A 27,307-nucleotide genomic window follows, 5' to 3' on the forward strand; every position below is an offset into this window, starting at 1 on the left:
TCCATCCCGCTCGGAGAAGGACTTAATTTTTCCGTTCTCGCTTCTTTTCCCGGGTCCGCTCCTTGGGGGTGGGAGCGTGGGATTTTTTTTCATTTTTTTAAGGTTTGAAGAGGCGCGGGGCATTATGGACTGGTCTGGGGGTGTCGGATGGGAAATAGAATGGGGGACTAAAAGAGCCGCTGGTCTCTCTCTCTCTCCTTTGCGTTCTTCCCCCAAACGGGACGGGAAAGGGGTTCTAGGGCGCAGGGTTCAGAGTTAAGGGAACGGAGCAAGAGGGTCTCCTTGCGGATGCGAGGTAGGGGTACCCCAGGGGCATTGTTGGGGGTCACTTCTCGACTACTTTCATGTAAGCGGATGATGGAGGGGGTGAGTTGGCGATGCGAATAAAAGGGAGGGTTTTAGAAAGCGGATGGACAGTAGGGAAATTCCGAATGTGTGTTTTTGGCCAAAGGGGATGTTGGGAGGAGGAAGAGAATGGGGATGGGGTTTCAGGGGAGAGAGACTCCCGTTTCGATGTCTTTTTCGCTTCCCCCAAAAAAAACCTCTCCTTGTCCAGTTCACCGCTCCATTCCTCTACCAGGGCCCACCCCCTTTCCACCCCAAACCTCCTCTAGCTCTTTTATTCATCCATCTTCCCTTGACCGAGCAGAAACGCGCGACCGTTTTCATCCCGCATAGCAGGGCGGACGGAGCGGATGTTAAAAAACTATCCTTCCCCAGAGGAAAATATCGGACCGAAGGGGGACGGCGCGACGAGGCCTTTTCGTTGTAGCCCAGCATTTTTATAACATTTTAAGGCGTGGGAGTGGAGAAGATGAAGCGGTGAGAGTAAGGTTGTGTGGGTGTGTGCGTCTGTGTTTTCTCCTCCCTCCCGAAGGAGTCAGGGCGGGGCGGGGAGTGAGGATGAGTGGAGAGTTTTGGGGAAAAGAGAGAGAGAGGGGGCAGGTGACGTGGAGAGTGGGGCCGATGGGATATTCTTCGGGTGAAACCTTCTCCACTGAAAGGAGCCGTGGGGGTCCTGGAGGGACCGCTATGGAAGAGGGCGTGAGGGGGTGGGCGGGGCTCTTTGAGGGGGTTGGAGGGTGCTAAAGGGGGAGGAAGGAGGGTTGGGGGCGGACCTGGCGCCTAAGTCTACGAGAGCCCAGGCTGAAGAGAAGTTGGGGGGGAGGAAGGTGGACGGGTCGGGGCAAGAGTGGGGAGGGGGTGGACGTAAGGGGGTGGTGGTTGGATTGGGAGGGGGAGAGAGAGATTCGACTGTTATTTTCCACAGTTTGTTCTCAAAGCTCATGCATTTTTTCATGCAGCCCTCCACCCTTTTTCATCCCGAGCTGCCTCCTCCGCCTCTCTCTCTCTCTCTCGAAACCTCCATTTCATCTCCGACTCAGCGCCGCTCTCGCCCACTCCCTCCAGCCTCCCTCCCCCGACCGCCTTCGCCTACATACACGCAAGCCCTTGGCTTCTCCAGCACTCCCACTTTACCCGGCCCCCTTTTTTCCAAGGCATACTCCCCGCTCCGCCCACTCCGGTCCCCTTCCTCAGCCCCCGCCCTCCACAGGCCTCTGGAATCCTCCCACATTATTCCTTCGCAAGGTCTTCTTCCCTAATTTGTTTGTTTAAATATAGTGCCACCGTGCTCTCCGCGCAGGGTGGAACGAAATCCCATATTCAAGGCACACAAATTGATGCGGTCACCGCTCGTATTTATGTAAGGGTTTTGGATACAGTGAAGAGGTCGACTGTCTTTAATTTCTTTTTCTTAATTAAAATTTTTATTAAGGACCAGGGAAAAGGTTCGCAGTTTTGAATTTCATCAACTTATTCAGTGAGATACCCTTCGCCACTGTACGAAATGTGCGTAAAAATCGAAACAGGAAATGATATGATGGAGTTTTTAAATAACTTTTATTAATTTAATTGGAAGTGAAGTTACTTTAAACTCTTAATATATGTTTCAATTATTTTTCCTCGAGACTAGGAATTCAGTTTTGTACTTGTTTCCAGGCAATCAATTTCTTGATTAATTGATGTACCCGAACGAAAAGGATGAAGCTGTAATAACCAGTGATATGAAATAGAGTTCATTTAAGCAATGCATTCGCGATGCATTTTAAAGCCTGATTTTTACGAATTCGAATTTCACAACTCTTCGGTTAAGCTCACCACACGAGAGGAAATATCCATCGAGCCATTACGTTTTTTGGCTGAAATAAGCATAGAGCTAGCTTATTTGTACTTATTATCTTTCCAATAATGACTTTTTTCTTTTTGTTGGCCCAAATTTTTATTCGTGCATTGAAACCACTTGTACCAACATTTATTGTTGAAATTTGTTCATTTTACTGGGAAACAATGCCCATATTAGGCTTTCGAATTTGAATATTCTAGGCGTATAATCACGATTTTTTAACAATATACCCTGAGAAATTATTACGTGTTACCCACAACAAATTTAAAAAATGCATAGCAAAATATTTATCTGATGGATTGCATTTTATGAGTTTATGCTAAATAATCGTGGTTTTGTTTATCATACTCTCAACCCATATCTACTTGTAGACGGATGCTCAACCAGTTATGATATAATGTAAGCAACATGCTTATTTCCGATAGACTACGAAGTCAATTAACCCTTGAGTTATCGACCCAAAGTTTCTATTTTTCAAGGTCCCTTTTCCCTTACTATCGCTATTTTTTCATGTAGCATAATGGAGCATAGGCTCTAAAATAAGGAAAAGTTGCATCAGAGAAGTGAATAGAAAATAGACCTTGCATAACAATATGAGATAATTTTATTGCATATGTGTAAATGTAGTTACTTCCTTCTCAAAATCTAAATGAACATTAGGAGAGTATTTACTACAGAATCATTAAACTTGTAATGTACATACTATTTAACGTTAATTTCCAATAATCCATCGATTAACTTAAATATTTTAGGTTGAAATTAAATTTAAAATATTTCGCTTTTCCACATAAAAACTTTTATTTACGACCTAGGTTTCGTTATGGTATAACATCATCAGGTAAAAATACAATTTTCATAATACAATTTTTTATTTATTTTAGGTTGGTAAAATAAGCAAGCTATATCTGCATCGGCATTCCATGCATCGCTTTTCAATATATCTTCGTAATTAGGCTCGGTTCTAATCAAGGAGGAATGGTCAAACTTGTGCGCGTCACTCTCCAAATTTCAAATCTTCTCATTCAGTACAAACGACCACGTGTTTTTTGGTTCAAACAGCTAGGTTGATCAGAGCACTTTCTTCGCTTGTGACTCAAATCCTACTTATGTATCTTTCATACCTATTATAATCTAAGTTTTTTATAAGATTTAATTGTTCTCTAAGCCTGGAAAATTATTTTATCGTAAATATATGCGTATTATTTTATGACTTTCGTTGTCATGCCCAAAATTATCCTCTGTGTAGTTGAATATTTCACTGACCAATGTCACAAAAGAATCAAATTTTCTCGTTGGGCAGATTTTTAAATGAATTTTACAGTGAAATGATTTTGGTGCACTCTCCCAGTTTATACATTTATAAATTGGCTACACGTAGAGCATCTTATAATTTTCATCGTTTCCAGTTCACGGCCATTACAAAGATCCGTCTATTTTTATCTTCTAGTTATTTCCGCTACGGACCTATTTTGCTCCAAGGAAAAAATTCGTTTAAGTGTAGACTTAGTGTGAGCTTTTCACTGATTTCTGCCACACTGTTGAATTTCAAGCCTTGGTTATATAAGCTGTTAAGTTTGATATTTTATATTCTTAGTTGGTCTCAATTTATGGATAGAGGTAATTTATAATGATCATAGGACCTGATATTCAAAATGATTAATGATTATAGTGACGTCGTCAATTTTGACAGAGAGGGAGATAAGCAAATTAATTAATCCTGCATTAAAAAATAACTCAGCGCCCCACAAATTGGCGTTCTGAAGAATTGTATCCCGTTAAATAATAATGTATCCGAGTATTTTCGTCTTACATAAATTGAAACGTGATAGATTTAGCGTCAGTCTTTGCTGTTGAGTGAGCAAACCTTCGTAAGAACCGTTTCTAGCTCAACCTCCATCACTACTATTCTCTCTCTTATCATAGTTGTGGGCATCTGTTGCTATCGTTGACACGGATGATTCGAATGGACTTAATCGTTATATAGTTATTTTGTAAGACCACAAGCGCTGAATGCGCGACTTATTTCACCCACGACGTAATTCTTATCCTGTTCATGTTCCAAATTCACGTCTCCACGCATCCTGCCTCCACCAATCGTCCCACTTCTTTATCCGCGGCCTCTGCCTCCGTTCCAGAGAAGGCGAGGCGTGAGAAAGCGCCCTTATTCCCTCACACTCCTCCTCCCCCACCCTCCTCCTCGGCGATGCAATCCTCCACCTCGCAGCCCCAGGCCGATCCCTCAATCACCCGCTCGATCTCGCAGACTGCCTGGAAATGGGCTCGCGATTAGGGCCCACGTCCGTCCGATGCCGGGCTACGTGACTCGACAGAAGATGGAGCGCGGGAACCTCTCTCTCTCTCTTTCTTTTCTCTATCTCTCTCTCTCTCTCTCTCTCTCTATATATATATATATATATATATATATATATATATATATATATATATATATATATATATATATATATTTATTTATTTATTTATTTATATATATATATAAACACACACACATATACATACACAACCTTCTCTCTTCCCTCCCTCCTCCCAAGGCCTCTTCATCCTCCTTCCCCTCCAACCTCCCCAAGTCGGCCGTCCGCCATTTTGTCCGGTGACCCTCAAATGACCCTTCCCGTCCTCCGTCCGGTTCTGAGGAAGCAGAGAAGCTGATGCGGAAGGGATTGACAGTCAAGAGGGTGGCGGGTGCGATCCCCGTGGTCCCTTTGGCCCATCATCCATCCCTTCCTCCCCCCTTACACCACCCGCCGCCGTGGGAGATGCTCGTCCGTTCGTCTTTTGAAGTACGGAGGCGGTGGATGGGATGTGTGGCATGCACGCCCTCCTCCCGCCTTATTACTGCTGGCTAATGGCTGGCTTCTCCAGAGACTTCTGGGGGACGAGGAACGTGTACACACACCCCTTCTCCGGCCTTGTTTCTACCACCCTTCCTAGGGTTCCCAACCATGTTTTTTATGCTTCCTTCTCACCATAATTTCTCGGCTCATAACTGCGGCATTTCAACAATATTTATTTATTCGGTGATCAAGAGTTAAATAATTAAGTAAAAATAAACTACTGGAAGTATTATGAAGTGATTTTGATATGTTTTTCATTCTACTTCAGAGAAGAACTCCAATATTTACAAACGAAATTTTATCCGAGTGTACATATTTATAATTGAGTCTATATCTAGAGTAAGTTACTCGCTCTGTTATCGTTGCAACGTAGGGACATAGGTGCATTTTGCTTTGAAGTTTTTTCCCTTCGTGAGAGGAACTTCGTCTTTCCGACGTAGGCGATAGTTAACTTTTTACTTTTATCTCCAAGTTGAGATCGATTAGCTGTGTATTTTCGTTTACAATATTTGTATGCAATATATTTACAATTCAGATAAATTATTTTTCGAAAACGGATGTCTATTAATATAATCACTGTCATCAAAGCACTTTTTTCTCTCTCCCTCTCAACGATACAATCAGTTGAATTTTCGAGGATAAAGAGAATATTTGAAACAGTCACAATTCCAATACATATTCATCAGGCGTACTGTGCGTCGTAGACTGTGCTCACTAGCAGTATTCATGACGTTTATTGGGTGATAAGGTCAATGTCTTGAGTATACCAAGCTAGATAGAAGTAAGCTGGAATAAATTATGTATATAATCGAGAAAGAAGTGGGTTTTCGTGAAAATGACTTATTTCGAATATTTTCCCATGTTTACGACCATATAAGGCTACCACAAGGTCCTCTGGAAGAATGAACATATGTGCCATAGCCGAATGAAAACATGAAGATATATTTGTATGAATTAATATTGTTGATTATTCCAGAAATCAGTTTAAAAATTAAAAATAAAATTTTTTAGCTAAAATTGAACGAAAATTATCTCTAGGGAATGTAAAAATGACAGCTTAATGCAATAGGACAAAATAAGTTGTACAACTGATTGGTCTGACTATGGCCGTTCTAGGATTTTCCAAAAATCCATTCATATTTTAGTTATTCATATATTCAATACTCTCCATGATGGAAAAACCTCCCAACAAAAATATAAAATAAAACTCAGTATATTGCGTTGCTATTACTTGAAAATTAAGTAGTTATATAATTGTGATTTAAGCGGTTTCATTAATATGTTTTCAAGGGAATTGCATTCAAAATAAATTTTCATTATTTCATTTAATAAAAATATCATTTGAAAACTAAAAAAGTGGAATGAAAAAATAACAAATTTTAGATGTTTTAGAAAAGGTGTCATTGGTTATAGAATATGGGAAATGTAAAGGAAAAAACCCTTATCTATTTATATAATCAATTTAAAGATCTGATAAATATATTACATTTATTGAAAAAAAATTTATTGTAAGTTTTCTTGTGAAATAATGTTGTGATATTAATATGGCATTAACTTGAAAGTAATCATAGTGATTTTCGATTCCACTTTGTTAAAGTACAAATAATAATGTTGTCTCCAATTTTTATTTAGGTATACCTGAAGGCGCATAGTAAATTAACAATTGGATATAATCAATGCTTGCCTAGAATTAATGCTTTTTAGAATTGGCTAGCTCATCAGTTTGGTGTTTTCCAATTTATTGGGATTTGAAAACAAAAATAATCGTGAGAATTGATGTCTTTGGGATGAATACGTATGGATGGTTTTATCCAAATTCTAAGAAACTGAGGGAGATACCGCGACAGTAACTTTTAGCGGAGTCATTCGCTAAATGTTCTTAATAATGCAACAATTTCAGAGAGTAAAAATCATTTGCTCTCACCGGGGAATCCCGGCCAAGGCAAATGGTTTTTACACTCTGAAATTATTGCTGTGCAATGGTTTTATCCCCCCGTTACCGTAAACCATTGGCACTATCCATTGTCTACCAATATTAATTATTTGGGAGCAAGATAAATATTTGCCTCTAGGGTTCCTATAACCATCTGCGGAGAAATACGTGCAATTATCGATTTGTTTCATTAAGTGTTCAAGAAATTAAGGTTGAACGAAATATCTCATATTATTATAAAATTAAATGTGGCAACTGAAATCGTATTGATTACTCGGGGATAAATCTGGTAAATTACTTTGAGAGCAGTAATGAATTGGTATAACTTATGCGTCGCGACCGTTCAAACAATTCCATAGATTTCTTTGTCGGCGAGTCACAATACCTCTCCTCGGCGACCCATTCTACTCGCGATCTTCAATTGTGTCTTAAAAGGGTACCGGGCTTTCTTAGGATTCACTGCGTGTCTTTACTTTCCTGGTCAGTGAGGAAATAAACTACGCGTAACTAATTTCATTGCTAATAATACGGTGAAACTGTAGCATTCCCTCCTTCAAAGACTAGAGAGGTCATAATTAGACGCAAGTGGTAGGTTGAAAGAGCGGGGTGTGTGGGAGGAGAAGCGGATGAGAGACAAGGGGGGAGGCGTAGGATATAAGAAGAGACGAAGAATAGAGAGAGAGCGAGAAATGGTGAGGAAACTGGACACTAGTCCCAGGAGAAGAGGGAGCAGGAGTTTGGTGTGGGGTAGGGTGGGCGGAATAAAGAAGAGAGTGTCTCATGAATGAGGTCCAAGGGGCCTTCGTTACGATTCGTATAATAAGTCTCGTAGAAAGGGATGTGTATGGCAATATACGGGATCCGAGCTCACATACAAGACTATATAGGTACGTAAAAAAAGTGAAACGTGTATGTATATACTATATATAAAAAAAGAAAAGTGGGGGAAGTGGTAGACGTTGGTAGCGAGAAAAGTGGAGTGAGGGTGGTGAGGTGGTGGTGCTTGGCAAGGGGTGGGTGTAGGATTCTCTGCTGTTTTGCTCTCCAGGGGGGAGTGTGGGGGAGGGGCCGGAGCGGGAGACTGCAGCAAGGGAAGGGCGGGGGAGGGGATGGGGTGGGCACCGCTGGGTGGCGGAACGAAAACTGTGTGGAAAAGACACGATTTATATTCCCTTCCTCCATATTCCCTCCGAGATGGTTCGGGATGGTTTTTCGGGGGGTTAGCGAGGGTTGGCCATGTCGGAGAACGGCCCTGGGACCCATCCCCCCCTCTTTCCTACCTCCCACCCATATCTCCTTCCCTTTGCCATATCGCGTGGAAGAACTACACAAGGAGCGGCTGTGCAGGGGTCGGGGGATTTAAGGAGGTCCGTTTCTTTGGTACCTTCTCCCCGGCTCCCTCAAGCGCCACACGTCGGCGCGGTAGCTCAGGGAACTCGCCTCACGCCATGTAAGCGCCCAGGAACCCGCGCCGCAGGCAGGGGCTGTGGGGATGGGTCATTTTATCACGCACACATACACACGCATGCTTCCACCTTGCGCAAACAAACTCAGCCTCCACGCGCTCTCCACCCTTTCCCTCCCATCTCATCCTCTCTCTCTCTCTTACATTCTCTCTTTCTCCTCGTCACTATCCCCTATCCCCTTCTCTCTCACACAAGAGGTCCCCCGTTCCGCTTTTCGCATCCCGGCTGGTATCAAACCGATCGGGAGGAGGAGGTTACCTCGGTTGCCGGGCGGGGGCGAGGGGAGATGCCGGGAAAGGACGAGCCGGCCATCCCCTTTGCCGTTCCCTCCCACCCACCCGCCAAGCTACCCACCCGCCCCGTCCCGCCCACACACCCGGCGTCCTTTTACGTCTCCGGCGCACCTTGAAGCACGCCTACCTCCCTCCTTCACCGCCCCATCACTCCCTCCTGCTCCATCCCTCACTCAACTCGTCCTCTCTCTCTCTAGTGCTCCTCGCCTCTCTCCTTTCATCTCCTCTGCAGTGCGCGCCACCTCTTTCATCTCATTCCATCCGCTCCCGCGGGGAATTTTGCTATCTAGGAATAGTCACGTCTATCCTAAGTTTCTCCAAAAAAGACTACGTCTATTCCGACGGCGTCTGATTACTTTTGCTTCGTGTTATCTCCAGCCTTCTTCGTCATTCCTTTTTGTTTTTTTTCGTGAGATTGATCGACTGCAGAAAATCTCCTTATTACCTAACCGTGGATTTCCTCTGTCGTTTTGCGAGCCAAGTGCCCTAGCATGTGCCGTTTATGAAATTCGTTAGATCAATCACCTAAGCATTAGTCTACATCATAATCACTTATTACTAAATTGAAAACATATTGATCGTGCAGGTTTTTCCGATAAAAAAATAACTAAATTAAAAGGAAGCTACCATAGACTAAAATTGAATTCTTGCGAGTTTTAGAGTACTTTCACTGTGGATTTCTTGCTTGTTTTTTATATTTTTTTTCTTTTTCGTACTAAGCGTAAAATCCCACAAAGTAAATTCTACGTATAAACGATTGATGCGAATGGTGGGTATTGCATTCCCTTGAAGTCATGTGGAATTCATGCGCGTGTTGGCTCCTGAGTCGTGCATTACGCTGTTGTAAGCATCAACCTAACGTAATGGTCTAGGCAATACGTTGCACAAGCAGCACGTATTACTGCAGCTTAAGGTTCCCCAGCGCATTGGGGGATACGATATTACCACTGATGAGCTGCTGCGACCCCGTTTCGACAAGGTTGTTTCACATCGCCCAACTTTGGTGCTTGGCCGTTTCTCGCACCCACCAGGTACAATGGGAATTCCTTTGAGAGCCCGTCAAATAGCATCGGTCGGTCAGCCACCACGCTCTGCATATCGTAAGGTCTCCATTCTGTAAGGAACTTGGGTGTAGGGGCCGATGGTGGCGTAACGCTCATGATTTTTAATTTCTTTTCCTTCTTGCCACATCAGTAGCATCGTTAATTCTCTCAAAAATAAATTTTAGCGGAATCTCTGAGCTAAACGTAAAACAACAATTATCTTCATACTAATCGATATTACTTGGCACTGAATTTAGAAAGCATAGCTCTTAATTTTTATGTGGAAATCTTGAATACTTGACGCACGAAGAAAATTAGCAAAAATTACCTGTAAGAAAATGATTAACTGAAGGATTTAAATTTTTCACAAAGGAAATTTTTGAACATGAATTGCGTTTAAATTCAATCCTTCGAGTTGATAACTGCCTTTGTTTTTTCATCAAAAAAAGTCACTGAAAAAGGTATAATCAAAACCATTTACATTGTAGTTATAGTTGATTTTTTTCAATTTGAATATGAAATAATTTCAAATTAAGACTTTCTTTCATATAGTGTATTATTCAAGTTAGAAACAATAATAATTATCAAGTAGATTCAGTACTACAACAAATAAGTACTTAGTTTCCGAACCAACTCAGAAAACCACCGATTGCATGACGTTCCGAATGGGCTCCGAAAGGCTCCGTACTCTTTTCTTCTCCGCGAGTGCACACGGCAGTTCGTTCACAGAGTTCGTTCTCTCCTCCCTTTCAAGTTCCCCTCCGGCCCCGGGGGCTCCAATCCCCCACGATGGCGGTGTTCTCAAGAGTGTGTCCGCAGCGGGTGCTCGCCGAAGCGAGAAGGCACCGTGGGGTGAGGATTACCATTCGGACTCTTCTTTCCCTCCACCCTCGACCCCTTCTCTCCTCAACATCTACTCGCCAAAGCCTCCCCCTCCACTTTCAACCCTAATCTCTTCCACGCCCTGTCCCGCATCACCCCTCGCCGCACGCCACCTACCTCGGTCCGCGACGCCCGTCGAAATTCCACCCTTCGCTCACTCCCGAGTTCCTTCCCGGGTCGTCACGCCTCAGGAACGCTGACGTGGGACGTGGAGGATCAAAATGGACCGGGCCAAAAGGTAATCAGGGTCGAGAGAATTTTCCCTTTGTAATTGGAGTAACATTATGACAGGGAAAATGATAAAGCGTGGAAGTGATTTTCATCTTCGTAAATACCATTAGATTTGGGTTTACAAAATGCTGATGTGGGAAAATGTCCAAACCATTCGATTAGTTAATGTCATTACGTGTCTGCATTTTGTTCGAGTAAATGTACGTAATGGTTTCGCACTTCCATTCACCTCTTCCATTTGACCATCGTCCGCTTCCAGCACTTGGTATTGTAGGATACTTTCCATTTACGGTCTGCCTCTCCAATTCTGATGTCTTCGGTCCATAGAGAATCCATATGATTGTTTTCAATCCCTGCTGTTTTGTATGCAGTCGGATATTCTTTGAGCTTCGCAGTTACTTTTTTAGTCTTCTTTATATGGATTTGCCTGTTAAATCTAGTGGTGTTTATCCGTGCGAGTCAAGATTAAATTTCCCTGTGGGTGATTCCCTATTAAAAATAAATAATTTCTGACTTTTATTGAGCTGTTAACTTTGTCATCGTTCGCCGTAATCCCACTGTATCCAAATTCCTTTTATGGATTTGATAACGTTTTTGAAGTTTCACAAATAAATATGAACGGTTGTATCTTTTACTAACCAATTTCATTATTTTTGCTTATATTTTAATTTATTTTTCAGACACATTACACTCTGAAGTTTGGTCATTTGTCCGGATGAGTCTTCTCAAAAGAAACTAAGAAATGCGAGAAATTAAACATCGGTGATCAGATTATATCCATCCAAAACATACCTTACTATATGACAAACGATAGACTACCGATAATATATTCCCATCATGGAGACTTAGTGCGAAACTAATATTTTATTCTTCTGTACTTACAATGAATCTCTTGGTATTATCCATTTCAAAATTTATTGCGATTGAATTTGCGTTCTTCTTAATCGAATCTTCTAATTAATGTAAGGGTATTTTTTTAAATACATAAGATATTACTCATTATCTCATACCATATAAATGATACCTAATTTAATATCTGCCAAAATTTGCTTTAAGAGAAGATTAGCTTACGCTAGAGGAAAGTAAAAAGCCATTCATCAAATATTTTTTTAGGTTTAAAAATGTATTACGTATCCATGTGGATATATTTGCAAAAACATTGGGATAAGCAGGATGAGCGGTCGGCGGCTTCCACCCGAAAAGCTTTTCCTCATGAAGCACTATCATTTTACATTGTATTCACATGATGTTATTTGTTTCGGTACTCAACGAATCGTATGTTGATGCCTTCACATAAAAAATGAATCTTTCCCATACCTTATTTACTGTGAAATTCACATTTTATTTTATTTGAAAAATTGAAAAAAGTCAAAAAATTCTTTCTATTTTAGCTACGTGCAAGTAGCTACTATAACAACATTTCTTCACCCAGTTAACTTCGAAAATTATCCAAGATTCACATTATAAGATAATACAGTAATGAAATATTAGCGATGTGCCAATTCAAAGAGAGAAGCGAGCACAAGGTCTGTCTTTAAAGTCGTAGGAATGAGTTGATTAAAAAAAGTTTATTTCGATAATTGATAAATTGACTCAAAAGTCTTCGAAGCAGCTCCCTTGTGCGCCCACACATCGCTGGCAGCGGGTTTCCCACGCCTGGTACGCCTTCTGTAAGGCAGCGCCCGGAATGCTGCTTAGGTCCCTTTTCTCGACCTGCTGTAACGCTTCCACCGTGGTGACGTCCTTTCCGCGCAGATTTGAGGCAGAAGAAGAGGTTGGGCAACGTCAGGGCTGTTGGGTGGCTGAGGTATGGTCCAGAGGCTCTTGGCAGGTCCACGTGCGAGTATCCTTTCGTTCGTTCGAGATCACTCACGGCACCAATTCCGCACACACCTCTCTCATGCCCATGTTTTCGGTCACAAGTCAAGACACATCACAATTAGGGATGCCAAGTTCATCAGAAACCATGCGAACATTTAATTTGCGATCCCTGTCTAACAAGGTTTTCGCTCTTGTAAGATTTTCGTCATTTTTTGTGATCGAAAAGCGTCCTGATCGATCTTCTCTACCCTCGCGAAACTATTTGTGCCCCTCAAAAACACCCGATCTACCGATGGCGTTATCACCATAAGCAGTCTTGAGCATGCCATGAGTCTCTTCTGCGGTTTTTCCCAGTTTCACACAACATTTGATGGCGTAGCGCTGTTCCAATAACAGGTTCATAACACAGCGTATCGGGGTCACGTTTTATAGAGGTTTCGCAAACGAACGGTCCGCACTAAGAAAAGGCTGGGAGTCAACTACCACCGGCCTCCAGCCTTTCCTGAGACTCCCCTCCCTCGAACCCAGTCAGAGAATGCGACCGTCTATCCGGGAAAAAATAAGTCAAACTAATTTTGGAGCAGACCTTGAATGTAATGAAATTTTCCAAATGTGTAGTTACTCCAACACAATTGACTCTTCAGCATTTGATCTACGGTTTGCCAATCTCTCACACCAACTCACAAGTCCCGAAAAGGGCTAAGTTAAGATTGTTTTTTACTCTTTCATGGAAAAATTCGAATCTATGGTGATTTGGTAGCGTGAAGCCATTTGTCACAAAAAGTAGCTTGTGGGACGGTAAGCACATTTTTAAGAGAAGCGAAGTTTACCTTACGTATTAAATTGATGTTTCCAGGAGTTTCATGTCGTAAGGGAAGCAATGTATTACGTTCCTGGATACTATTTCTAATGGTCCACTTGTAAGTTTCAGTGATTTCTCAAAGATTTCTCACTATCGTATACTCTTTGACGACGAAGTTTATTACTAGTTAGACCTAAGAAATAACTTGCATCATTATTCTCACAAACTCTCAAGTAACACTTACAAACACAATTATCCTAATTTTTTTCGTTTTGGAGTACCTTTTTTCATTAAAAAACAGGTTAAACGGACAGAAAGTAATGATATAATATATTTGGTTTTTTAAAATTCACGTTAATTGACTCAATTACTGTACTTTTCATGGAACAAGGATGCACAAGCGTCGTCGAAAAAAATTTGATTAACGTTAGGTTTTCGCATAAAACACGATAAGAATTCGCGTAGCATGGCAACGCTTTCCCAAGCTTTAATTATCGCAATTAACTAGACAGAGGACGATTTTATTACCTGCTTAACAGTTACGTTAGAATCAATGATCTGATAATTAGATGTGGTTTTACCGGTTCGAGACTAATTGGATCTTCGTTTTAAATTTTTATCTAGTAGAGCTCAGCCTTATTCGACTGTTTAATTTTCCAATGCATTATTGCGGTTGGATTTTGTGATAATAGTATCAATAATATTGAAAAAAATATTTTTTAAATAAATGGGTCGGTGAACAAATACTTAATTTGAGCTCTAAATAGTGTATTTCCGGGAAAACTTATCCTGATAATTAAAAATGTTTTACTTTCATCATACGAATATTTCACGATCGCTCTCGCTCAATATTCATTTAATTTAATTATCCAGTCGATATTTTTAATTAAATGAAGACGTCGACACTGCGTGTAAAGTAGCACATTAATCAAAGAAAAAACGTGATCTTGCACATCAATTAAACGCCGACCGGTTCCGAAGCACCAGACAGACACTCTTACATATCACGTACGACTTTGTAGTTTGATAATGAGTTGATTTGTCGAAACCGGTTTCGCCTACGGTCGAAGCATCTTTTTCGTCTATTAATCAGGTGATATTCAACCTCAGTCTTTAATTTACGAATACACGAATTCAAGAATGTAAATTTTATTTCAATGTCCAAAACAATCAAGTGAGTTTTAAATCGTATCCTTTCTCGAAACTAAACACAACATTGTGCAAAAATGCACCTATTTTAGACTAACCTCTGAGTGAAGCTAATGAATTTCAATTTTTAATAGCTAGGGCTTCCAAATACACCGCCCACTTTGGCAATAAAATGCTGCTGAGAAAAGAATTAAGGTGACAAACATCCAAATTTATTGGTAGTTTTCCACCCTTTTTCATTTTAGTATTACCGGTTTCGGCAGTCGGCCGCTATCAACAAAGTTATTAAGGTACAACAATATTGGTGTGCTGGCTTATGTATCATTTGTTGGATAATTTCTGGCTTCATAATTTACATACCTGGTACGCCAAAAATACGCGAACTGGTGCAATCTAGCGGCCATGACGCGGACTATAGCCCCGCCCACTATCGGCGATAGTTCCCTGAGACCCAATGAGCCACCTGTGCTTGACGGATCGTCGAGCTGTGCGTATGGTGCCAGTTATGTTGGTTTCTGTTGCCCTTTTTTTTTACTCTTTGTCGAGAATGAAAATCGACTGTAAACTTCAACAATTATTTTCATATTTGGATAAGAGTGGCTTTTATGGTTAAAACTGGAACACCCTGCAAGATATATTGACCAAAAAGTTAAGAAAAATAGAACGACGACAAATGAGTTTGTAAAAAAGATTTTGAAATTGCCAAAATATCATTTGAAGTGTAAATACGATCGTTATTTTAAACACGGCGTCTTTCATTGGTATGTAAAGGTGGATGTAAAGGTATATGGCTGTAAAGGTGTTAGGTGTTAAATTGGATCTCCTTCACTTGAAATAGAGAAAGATAGAAATTATTTCTTGTTAAATGACCACAATTATGAATTTCAATCCTCATTCCTTCCCATTTCTCTTTCTGAACAAAATGGGAGTGTGTTTCATGCATATAGACTCACAATACCTTCCTCCTACCCATTTTCAAAAGCTTGCATCCCCACACTACCTATTTACCTCTCCTTTCTCTGTGGAGAGACATTCAGTCCTAACCCTACATCCCTTCCTCTCTCTTCACTCCACGCACCGTCAAGTGAAGCATATATACATGAGAGTGCATCAATATTGTTGTGCCTTGATAGCGACCGTCAACTATCGGTCAAGTTGTATCAAATGAGAGTGGAATACGCATTAATAAGAAGTTAGTTGCATCAGTATGAAACGATTTCATAAAATTATTCCCTCTGGACGATGAGCATATTATCCCTTAATTTCGAATTCGTGTATCAATGTAAGTGCCAGATCGTGTTATGAATTTTTTAACTTTATCAAATCCTGATTGTATTTCACAAAATCCTGGTAAAGTATTAACAAGGAGATTGATGCTATTTTATGAATTTCTTTAAACGCGCCCTACTAAAGATGAACAATAACCAAAGGAGATGTAAACTGTCACCAGTCTTATCTCTTAGCCATGTTCAAGCATGAATTTTATGTATTCTGGCTCTCATTAGAGCCGGATTTGCATGATAATTATTTATATGCACCAACCACATATTTTTTAGATGTCCAGCAAACCTCTGAAAGAAACGTGAGGCACTCTGCAAAATAACTGGAGGTAAAATGTAAGGACGGGCTATTATCTCCTCATTCTCCGTTCCAGTCCTTCCGTTGCGGGGGGGGGGGGGGGTGATATCCATGTGTCCAGTTGACGTTGGTTAAGTCCGTAATAATAGTACCGTTAATATACCTTCCCGTATTAAATATACTTCGTTTATGTAAAATAAGTCAATCGCAAAAATATTTTCATTTTTTTTGTCGGTATTACAGCTATTGCGGGAAATTCATCCATGCAGGGATATCTTCTAAAGTTAAAATTTATTCTTAGAGTGTACAAGACAAATACGTGAGAACGTAATAGATTTCGTCGTTCTTCCTGGAGAATACAAAATACCTGTTTTTCTAAAACATTTTATATCCCAAAGGAGCAAGGCTCTGCTCATTGTTAGGAACGATAGCCTCCTCCGCTACAAAAATACCTTTTCTATCATTAAAACGCCTGACGTTATCGTAAGGGAGAACATTCTTGCCCCAAGTATATCATTAGATCATCTAAACCTTCTTATCCCCTCTCGTCAAATGTCGTAAATCCTGCATTGTCTCCCGAGGATTACGAAGTATCATATTCCTACGGTAACTTATTCTTCGGGTCTATTAGTTGCGATATTTTCTGGCGTTGTCTCCATATCTATAAATGCCTTTCTGATTTGATGAATTACCAGTTTTACTAATGTATGAGTCGTTACTTCCACTTCTGCACGTAGTTTGTGACATAGTCAAGTATTTACTATCCCACCAGTCAAAATTATCCGTCTATTTGATGATAATTCCTAGTTTGCTTATTTCAGAAGTAAAATATCCTGTATTTACATCCGCATGTTAACCAATATCTCTATCCAGGGCCCACTCGAAGGCCCTCGTGTGTCCAAAAACCAGTCAATGAGTACCTCTCAATTCCAAATAAATATGGCACCTTCCAGGATGGATTCTACAAGGACTCCCTACAAGGACTGATTTTATTCGCGCGAGTCATAAACTCCTTAAGAAAATGGAAAAGATGCATTCCTCTTGCTCGTCCCTAAACTGGTTTTATTCACAATTGAGTAGCTGACTTCAAGGTGTTATTGGACCTGACGGAAATATGTTCCAGTAGGTCCCCATTGTGTATGGTGTGCCGCAAGACTTGGCGCTCGGATGCCTTCTTTTTTCTATTTATTTCGATGTTCATCGGTATTTTAACTGACATTACAAATATGCACTGTACGCTGACGACCTTCACACCTATTACCAGTGTACATTAAATAACCTGGATGTGACTTACTTCAGTATGAACTACAACATTCAAGTAATCTGGATCTCGGCTGAGGAAAGTCTCTGTCTTGAATCTCTACAAAAACCAAGTCAATAAATCCTTCAACTACATAAACACTATCGAAATTTACAAGGTTGCAATAGTTCTAATAGGGATTGCATTCATTTATTCATCTACCGCAGTTCGCAATCTGGGCATGTACTTAATTGACAATTTATCCTGGCATCCCCACATTCATGAATTTTTTGTAGTAGTCAATAAAATTCTGTGCAGATAAAAGTACAAACATATCTCCTTCCTATCCACACACGCATCTGGGGAACTTGAGATTATTTCATGTATGAAGCGGGTTCTTAATTCGTGCGTAAGATTTATCTCAACTTTCCTTGAAATGAACGCGTCGCTTCATCGTGAAAAACATAGATGGGTCAATGCAATCACCGATGAAAGTACTTTTAAGACTAATGCCTCTTTTTACATTTAGCAATAGAATTACCCCCCCTCCCATACAGTTATGATATAATTTTTTGGAGGTCTGTCTCTTGGAATTATTTTTATGAGAATATACCCAGATTACTTGCACTGCAAGATATACCTCAGCCATATATTTCATATAGTCAATCTTACCTTTTCAATGACTTCTCGTTTATTGGATTTCATTACCAAAATTATTATCACATGGACCTACAAAACATTCTTTAAAAATAAATTTGTACCATTATTATTCTTTTATACCATGATATTATACCTATTATTTACTATTATGCCATTTTTTTTATTTTAACAATTTTAACTGGTATTCTAAATTGCGTCTATTTACTACATATTGTAATGTATTTTTATTCTTCCACTTGTTTGTTACCGCATAAATGAGACAGGGATATATATAATGAAAATATTTGCGAATATTTTGTATCCCTATAAGATATGAATGTCGCGTATTATAATTGCGTTTGCTTTAGTTGTCCTGAGGAGATTTTTCTTATGGCATATTAAAAACATTATAGATCTATACATAATTTTGAAAGTTCTCGAATGTCCCTTATCTCTGTAACCGTTTCACCTAGGTGTATACGGTAAGTTTCATTGCGTTACGCTTGCGATATTTTCTCGTTAGGCGTCGTTTATTTGCAAAATGAGCTCATAATTGTTTAGTGTAAGGTACTTCCGTGCTCATTTTTTGCGCTGCTAATTCTACGGTCATTGTTTTCTCAAATTCAGCTTCTAGACTGTAAATTGAAGGGAAAATTGGTTTCCCAGTGGTTAGATAGTTGGACTGCTTACCGGTGGGCCCGGGTTCATTTCCCGGGTATGCCTATGGGCACCCAGAGCTTCAACCAAGCTGCAGGACTTCTGATACCGTATCTTTCTGGAAAACCATACGCAGCACAGAGAAAATAACTGTCCTTTATGTGTGATGTCGAATACAATTGGGCCTAGCACTAGATGAGCTAAAGCTAATAACCCTCACCTATCATACCAATCTTTGAGGTGATAACTGTAGTGGTGATTATACTATTTAACTCTTGACTTTGACTCGACTAATATCGATTGAGTATTCCTAGAAATTAAAAAAGTTGTATCGAAAATAAAATTTTCTTTATGGATTGACAATAAGTTTTCTTTCAAACAATCTTTAATTTTATATATTAATATTTAAAAGCAACATTCACGCAAATATTGCGTGGGGTCAGCTACTAATTTTTATTAACTTTTTGATTCCAGAATAACTCATTTTCGGCGCATACATTTATGTCGTTCGCCCTGTGTAGCCATTGTCTTTTTTATTCTAATTTATGTATCTGTAATCTCAAGAATTTTTTCACTTTTTGGCACGTACTGAGTCTTGTTACTTTTTGCAGTACAATTTATTTACGACCATAAATATTGGTTTTGGTATTGCACCAGTTAGAATTAGGTGCGAGAAGTGCAAACTGTTTTGGCATCAATTTTCCACATTTAATTTTGTATTGCAATTTTATGTATCTGTTTATTTTTTCAATGTTCTCGGTCAAGTTTTGTTTGTATATAGAACTGTAATGTCAAATTTGTGTAGTTTTGTTTTCATCTATAAATATTATTTCGTTCATTACGGCTCACTTACTCATCTTTGATAAGAATTTTGGCAAAATCAAGTTATTTCTCTAGTAGATATAATTATCTAGCAGTAACTATTATATTAGTAGTAGATATCTAGCGGTTTTGTTATGTAGTAGATAAAGTTTTCGGATTATAATGCTAATAAGGAATGTAGTTATCTTTTACTTTGTCGCGACATTACTGGAGTTTTATTCACTTTTATGCTCTTCAACCGAAAACAAAGCCTTCGGAGAGCTTTGCTTCCGGAATACATTCTCCTCGTTCCACTCAATCCCAACTGCCCTTCCTTATCTTCTCCGCCTTCCTCCACCGCCTCCATTAATCTCTCTTGCCTCACTCTCTCGCCACATCCTCAGCAATAACGACCGTTTTACTCCTTCCTTCTCCAATCCTTACTCTTCGAATGATTTATTAGAAGCAATCGAATTCGACCGCTCGCAATGCCTGCCAACTGTTTCATTCCTCCTCCATTTTCATGATACTTCTCCGGAAAACTACCAACGCACCCAGTACGTAACATATATTATCCCCATCCCGTAAATACCCTCAGTTATTCCCCATTTCGTCGAAAGCGATGCGAAGTGAAGAGTATATGAGTCGTTCAGGAACTTTCCTGTTTAGTTTTTCAGTTTCCCGATGACTCTTGTTTTTATCGTTTTGTTATGTTCCTAGCAGTTATTCCGGGCGTCCTCGTATCGCTTTTACCTCTCAATCCAAGCATTCGCGGTAATACCCGGTACGAAAATGAAAGGCCCAAAAGCATTCGGGCGAATCGAAGCGATACATCATCTTTTAGTTGGCACTGGAAAAAAATTAATGCGAATAGTCACAATTTGCTTTGTTATCATAAGGATATTCCCGAGTTAGTTGTAAAAGTTATTTACCCTTTTCAATTGAGAATATAATAAGAATATACGCAGAAATGTCTCCAACACGCATTGTTGCTGAAAGTTAAAAATCAGAAAAGCGCAGTTATAATAATAATAAAATACGGGTAGTTGAAATACAAAGTGCAAAGTAATAAAAATAAATAAATTAGGTATAAAATTTGTAAATATTGTGAATTTATAGTAAAATTAACCGTAGCTTCATATGCAGAATAAAAACTGTAATGATTTGCTAATGCTATTTATCGTAATTTTGTATCATTAACACTAAAAAAATCTCTTCAATGGTGTTTTGTGGCTAATACGAGATATATACGGTTCTCGCACTTCATTCAAATCATTATAAGAGCACTCTATCTATCGTGTGGAAGGAATGATTATAAAATGAGTTATCCGTGATCCCACGACATTTTTTAAATATAAACAGGTTAATAGAAAAATACTTTGAGTAACCACGTCTAATAGATGACTTTCAAAGTGATAGTTAAGTGAAAGAAATATGCATCACCTTTACTCTTTGTGGTGGATCTATATACGGTCATTTGGCACATTATTTCAAATCGAGCTCATTCAATACCTGTGTGTATAATTTTTGATTAAATTTTGATAATTTTTTCAATAACGTAAGCAGCATGGTTGTACATCACGCCTATAATCTCATGAAGAGAAATTGGTATTGAGATGGTTTTTTAGCGGACCAAATTATTCTCTAGCCAAGTTTGTGCTTTTGATCTAACACGAAAGAGACATATTTTGCTTCTATGATTTTGTGAACAATAAATATTAACTATCCGCTGGTTTCGCTTGCTACGAGTCTCGAATTCATAAGGTGGCGCCAAGTTAATATTTACGCACATGAGTCCTAGAATTGGCTGGTACTTTTTAACATTAAGGTATTCAGTGCCTAAGTACACTGTTGTAATTAGACTTTTATCTTCATACTTTCTTGCAAATATTTAGAATTCAAGATTCATTTTCATGATCTTCCATATATTACGGTTATTGCATTCCAATTTTATACCTTGTGGTAATACCTTGAAAATAATAACATTAATCAATAAAACATTTTTAATCAACTATGAAATTGATTCAATGATTGTCCTGCGTCTAGTATTTAGGCTTGATAACAGAATTTGCCACATTATGTGAGAAGCATTGGGAAAGACAAAGAAAGCATAGATGCAGCGGGCCCTGTGGTTGGAGAAAACTTTTTTCAGGAAGGGTCCAGGGGGAAGCAATAAAAAGTATGGCCATGGGTTCGGTTTGCGTGTAATAGTACTTTTGAGGCCGTGTGTACGTGTCAGAATAGGTTAGGGGGCATCGAAGGGTATCTGCAGGTGGCATGGACCCTCTAATACCGCAAATGCTTCTCCACCATCCATCTCCGGCAGCGAGGGCTATTTCTCTTCCACCACCACCTCCGTCCTCGCCTCCCTCTCCCTTCACCGCCATCCCTCTTATACCATTCCTTAACTCCCTTCTATGGCTACTGTATAATTTCTCGCCTTTAACTCCCTACATTGTCCCAGAGGGAGATTTATCTGCCATCTATTTCAGGGATGCTCCCTCACCCCTCCTTCCTTCTCCCGACCCCTTCGCCGCCTTTTCCTTGCCTTGTGTCGCTTTTTTTCCCACCCCCCCACCTCCCACACGATCCTCCCCAGAGAGAACCTCACTCCCCTCCCCACGACGGCCCCCATCCCACGGACACCCACTTGTAACCTCCCCCGCTCTTCTCTCGGCCCTTTCGAAAGGGAGGAGGGAGGATGGGTGGCAGCCCTAGGCGCCCTCTGCATCCGCCCGCACCCTTGTCCGCCAAAGTCTATTCCCCTCTCCTTCCCGCGCTTCTTTGCACTCCACACCCCACGTCGCTGGCGAGAGCGAAGGGTGGCTACAAGGCTCCTCCTTCAAACTGAAAGGATATTTTCTTTCCTTGCCTCCCTACCCTCCTTCTCCTCTCATATCGAGTCCTCCTCTCTTGTTCTTATTCTGGAAAATTTCCATCCTCTCCGTGCTGCTCCCTTTCTTCCACTGTTTTTTTCGCCACGGCCTTTCCCATTCGTCATTTTCTCTCTCTCTCTCTCTCGCCCTTCTCCTTTTTCTCGAGTGGACCCATCCTGGGTCTCCGTTTCCCTCGTTTGCTATTTTCTCTACCTTGAACAGAACTGACAGATGAAAGAAAAAAACAGTCCCGAAAGTTAGGTCTATGGGAGAGAGTAAGGTTATTTATTGAAGGAAACTTTGGGAGACGACGGAGTAGTATCTATGAGATATGTATGTCCTGCACATTATGAACTGGAGACATAATATAACTAAACCAAATTCAGTCTTTTCATGATTGCAATATTTTTCTAATCAGTCAATTATATTACTATATAACTAATATATGTTTTCTGCAATTGTGTAAGTACTCTTAGAAGGGTATTTTCATGGAGGAGATGAAGCTACGCAATGCGCGGCAAATTATTCTCTCAAACATTTACTGCCCCCCAATTTGTCTTTTTTCATATTAATTGTTAAGTCCAGTGAAATAAATAATTGTTTTGTTTCTTAAAAAATGCGTGTTAATTCTGTGCACTCGAATCTAATTGGAACAATTTTACGGAACCACTCCCTCCAATGATGCAATTCTCGTCATTTTTCGTCCAGTGATTTCTTATCGGTAGAAGTTATTCAGAACCATCTTGAACTCTCCATGTCAAGCTATACTAAAAAATACAAAGCATTAAAGTATTTTTGATATTTGTATTGTAACTAATTTTAATTGAAATTTTATAAGTTAGACATACTATCGTTATGATATCCTTTTATACATCAAAATATAGATGATGCATTTTATCACCTGAGGATTTTTAACATTTTTTAAACGCTTTTTTCCACTTGGTTAACTTTTTGATGTATCTTTTTAATTATCGATTAATTTTTTAATCTAATAACGTATAAATTCATTTAGAATATTTGCAATTACCTATAAGTTGATAGTGATGCTTAAAATAATGTCAAAATTTTTAGAAATCATATAACTTCGAGACAATGAAATCTTACGTTTATTTGAAAACCCTCTCAGAAATTAAGAATTATTCTCGAGCAATTAAATGTATTAACTGATTCATTTCAATACAGACGTCAATTCAGTATATAAGAATGTGTGCTGGAACAGATTGTGGGCATCTTTACAGTTGCATTTATGCATCCGGCAATTTCATTTATTATTTAAGTGATAAAATAATATAGTGTATATAATACCAAAAACCTAGTAATGTATTTAAATCCTTGAATGAAATGATTTCGTGTAGCAGGAAGGTTAGTATTAATTTGGTAGCGATAAAAGAAATGTCACTATTCACGGGAATATAAAGGTAGATTTATATATTGTTTACTGTAGGAATACGTTAATTTAACTTTCAAGTAAATGGTTGAAAAATCTGATTTCAAATAGTTGCAAAGATTATGCATAAACTTTGATTTTTGAAACTTATCAAAAATCTCACAAAAAACTCGTGCAATATTATTAGCATTAACAGTTAAAAGAAAGTGTGTACCTTTCAGTGAGTGAAAACTTATTTTTTCATTAAATGCTTTCAAAACCATACCTATAAAGGCTACCTATTGATTACAGAAAACCAAAAAATTGTAATAAACCCGATGCTTTATTTGATAGGCGAGAAGAGGATTCACCGGATACCATGCACAATAGAATGTTAAATTCACACTTCAGATAAAGAGATTTGTTCTTTTTATGGCACCACCGGCGGTTTTCCCAGGAGATCTGGTTTCCGAAAAATCACAGCATGGATGAATCTGAGGGTGGCCCAGATGTGGCACTCCTAATCAATCTAGAGCCTTCCAGTTAGTAGCCCAGAGCAGTATTAATTGCAATACCACGCCCATCTATTTGCGTTTCTTTATTATTTTCGTTTACATATGCTACAGCCTGTTACCTACTGAGTGTAAATTAGAATAAGCTATTTAGGCATGCAGGGCTTATAATCGTTCAAATTATTTGCAATAAAAATGTAAAAGCAGTAAATTATAGGTAGTGTAATGGTTAACGTCCAGGTTTTTAATTTTGATAATGCTGGTTTGATAACATAATACATGGATAATTAACTTTCGTAATATTGTTATCACTATTAGAAATATTTTTTCATAGTTATCATGTAAATTGATTAGCAATGTATTTTTTTATAAAATTTAATGAATCACAATTGCGTATGTATGCTCATAAATTACATTAGAATGTCAGGATTTAATCAAATAATATCCGTGAAAATATAATTTTCCACTGTTTGAACGCATCTAGCCCCAATTAGTTCCCTTGGTTTCGCATGTATCCGTTAACATAGCTCGTTAGTACGAACTTGAAAGAATGAAATCAATCGAAGAATATATGAATGTGGAATAGTCAATGTGGTTCGAAAGTAAATGCATCCTCGTTTGTCCGTCAGGGATTTCTCTTGAAATCCAATATCTTCTCTCCTCCCTCACCCTTCATTCTTTCTATACTCGTGTCTTCCCCGAAGACGACTTACCGCGACGATAGGTGAGCGAAATAACGCGAGGGACCCGGTAACGGCACCGAGAGTGGGGAGGGTGGGCGGCTAGGCTACTTCCGCATCCCAACTCGACCGAGCCAACCTAACATTACTCCCCTCTCCACTCGCCTCCCTCCCACACCCAACCCTCCCTGGGCCTTGATGTGGTGGAGGATATTTGCGAGGGCGGAGGTTTTCGAGATTCGAAGAGAGGAATGGCGACGGGTAAAAGGGGGACTCTGGAGGCATGGGTGTGGATAGGGAGGGACAGGGGAGGAGAATCTTGAGGGTGGGTTAGGAAAGGGGAGGGATAGAGTGGAACGGCAAGACCGGGTGGTTGGGATGTACCGAAGCCGAGGGAGGGAGTGAGTAGGATGTTGGATGGGAAGGGGCGCCTTCGAAAAATAGAGAGAAAGAGAGAGAGATACAGAGATGATCATGGTGAAAGGAATACAGCATCGCGCCCAATAACTTATGGATACTGATGACCAGTCACAATGAAGCGGACGATTCCGTAGCATCCAAGGGAATGGGCGGGTGCAGGGAGAGGGGAAAGGCGGGGGGTGGGGGAGTTTGGAGTGAGGTAAGAAGTCAAGGAAGATTGAAGTATAGACGCTGGCAGGGGTTAGGAGGGGATGGAGTGGTGAGGGAATAGGGTGGCGAGGAAGGCGGGAAGGAGGGAGGGAGGAGGAGGGAAACTGAAGAGGTTGGGAGGGAAGGCGCGGAATAGGAGGGCCGATGGAGGAGCAGGGAAGATTGCTGTTGGCATAAGAGGGGAGGCGTTAGAAAGGGAAGCCGATGAAGAGGCTTGAGAATGGGATTTTGAGGCTGCGGGTGGAGGAGAGGAGAAATGCGTGTGGAGGTAGAGCAGGAGGGTGGGTTCTCCTGATCTTATTCCTCCGGAAGGAGTGATGAGAGAGGATGAGGGAGCGAGGGATCGCCTGCCGCAATCGCTCCCCTTTTCCAAGAAAGCCAATTGCAGTTTTGCAGTGGCGGAGAGGGGTTTAATAAAGATATTGCGGAACGAGCAAGTTGAAGATATTGAATGTTTCCATTTCAGTGTGGTGGACGTTATCTCGTTTGCTGCGGAAGAATGCGTTGGAGATTTCAACGCCGGAATAAGCTTACGAGATAGCGGTAAGGGAAGATCGACTGAAATTCGGGCCTCTTTATTCGGTAAAAAGACTTCTGCCCAACGAGTCCCGTCACATTTTATTGTTACTGCTAGTAATAAGGGGATAGCTATATGGAACGGCTTATTTTCACTTGAAGTAAATGGGTTATGGGTACCTACAAAAGTAATATTTTAATTTTACATGTATAGATATGCAAAATTCCATCACGACGTTCCCTTTCGGGGTAGACCAACTCCATAAAGCCAGAGGTTGAGCCCTATTTTAATAATTTCTGTCAATTAATTCATAAAAATTTAACTTCTGCAGCATAAAGGATTCTCGTAATCATTCATCGTTACTCATTTATATAATATGGGGTGGAATAATGGAATGAAACAATGGGAATCTCTGCCTTAAAAGTTTCTTTGGAAGATTTTAGAAAAACTAAAATACAGCAGAAGGTTGCAGATTTAAAATTAAAAATCGGATGAACTATGACAGTTATTTTTAGCATATTTCATTGGTTAAAATTTAATAAAATCATATCAAGTTTAATGATATTTATGTGATCGATAAGCTTTATAGAGATTGCGGATTAATATGCAGCACCGCTACCAGTTCATTGCTGGTTGATATGCTGAAATTACCTTTTATGTTTTTTTTAAATCCTTTTTTTTGCATGGGGTTGAATGGTATTGATTAATTAATTCCACAATATCGCACGCCCAATTATACACCTATACTTCCATTATTCTGTTATTTGTATTCCCCGGTCGTATCCCATCTATCCTTATTAATTTTTAACACTTTCACAGTTTTTGTGATATTACTATGTCTAGGAATATGTCTGATAACGAGTTTCAATATACACGATGCCTTCTGCTAAGACGCACCGCTGATGTTGACCAAATAGGAATATTATCTTTAGATGGCTATCAATGGCACATTATAATCTTATCTGGGCTTATCACTGGTCACTGGAATACCACCAAAACTGAAGCCATATTTTCTTAAAAATAATAAAAAATTTTAAATGCAACGTAATATCTTACGTTGCATGTCATTGCACTTAGATTTCGTATATTTTAGTTTAGATCACGAATTTATTATGATAATTTTCGAAACGCTCGAGTTTCACATTTTATATAAA

Source organism: Hetaerina americana, unplaced genomic scaffold (assembly GCF_022747635.1).
Source record: "Hetaerina americana unplaced genomic scaffold, ioHetAmer1.1.p SCAF_17, whole genome shotgun sequence".
NCBI lineage: Eukaryota > Metazoa > Arthropoda > Insecta > Odonata > Calopterygidae > Hetaerina > Hetaerina americana.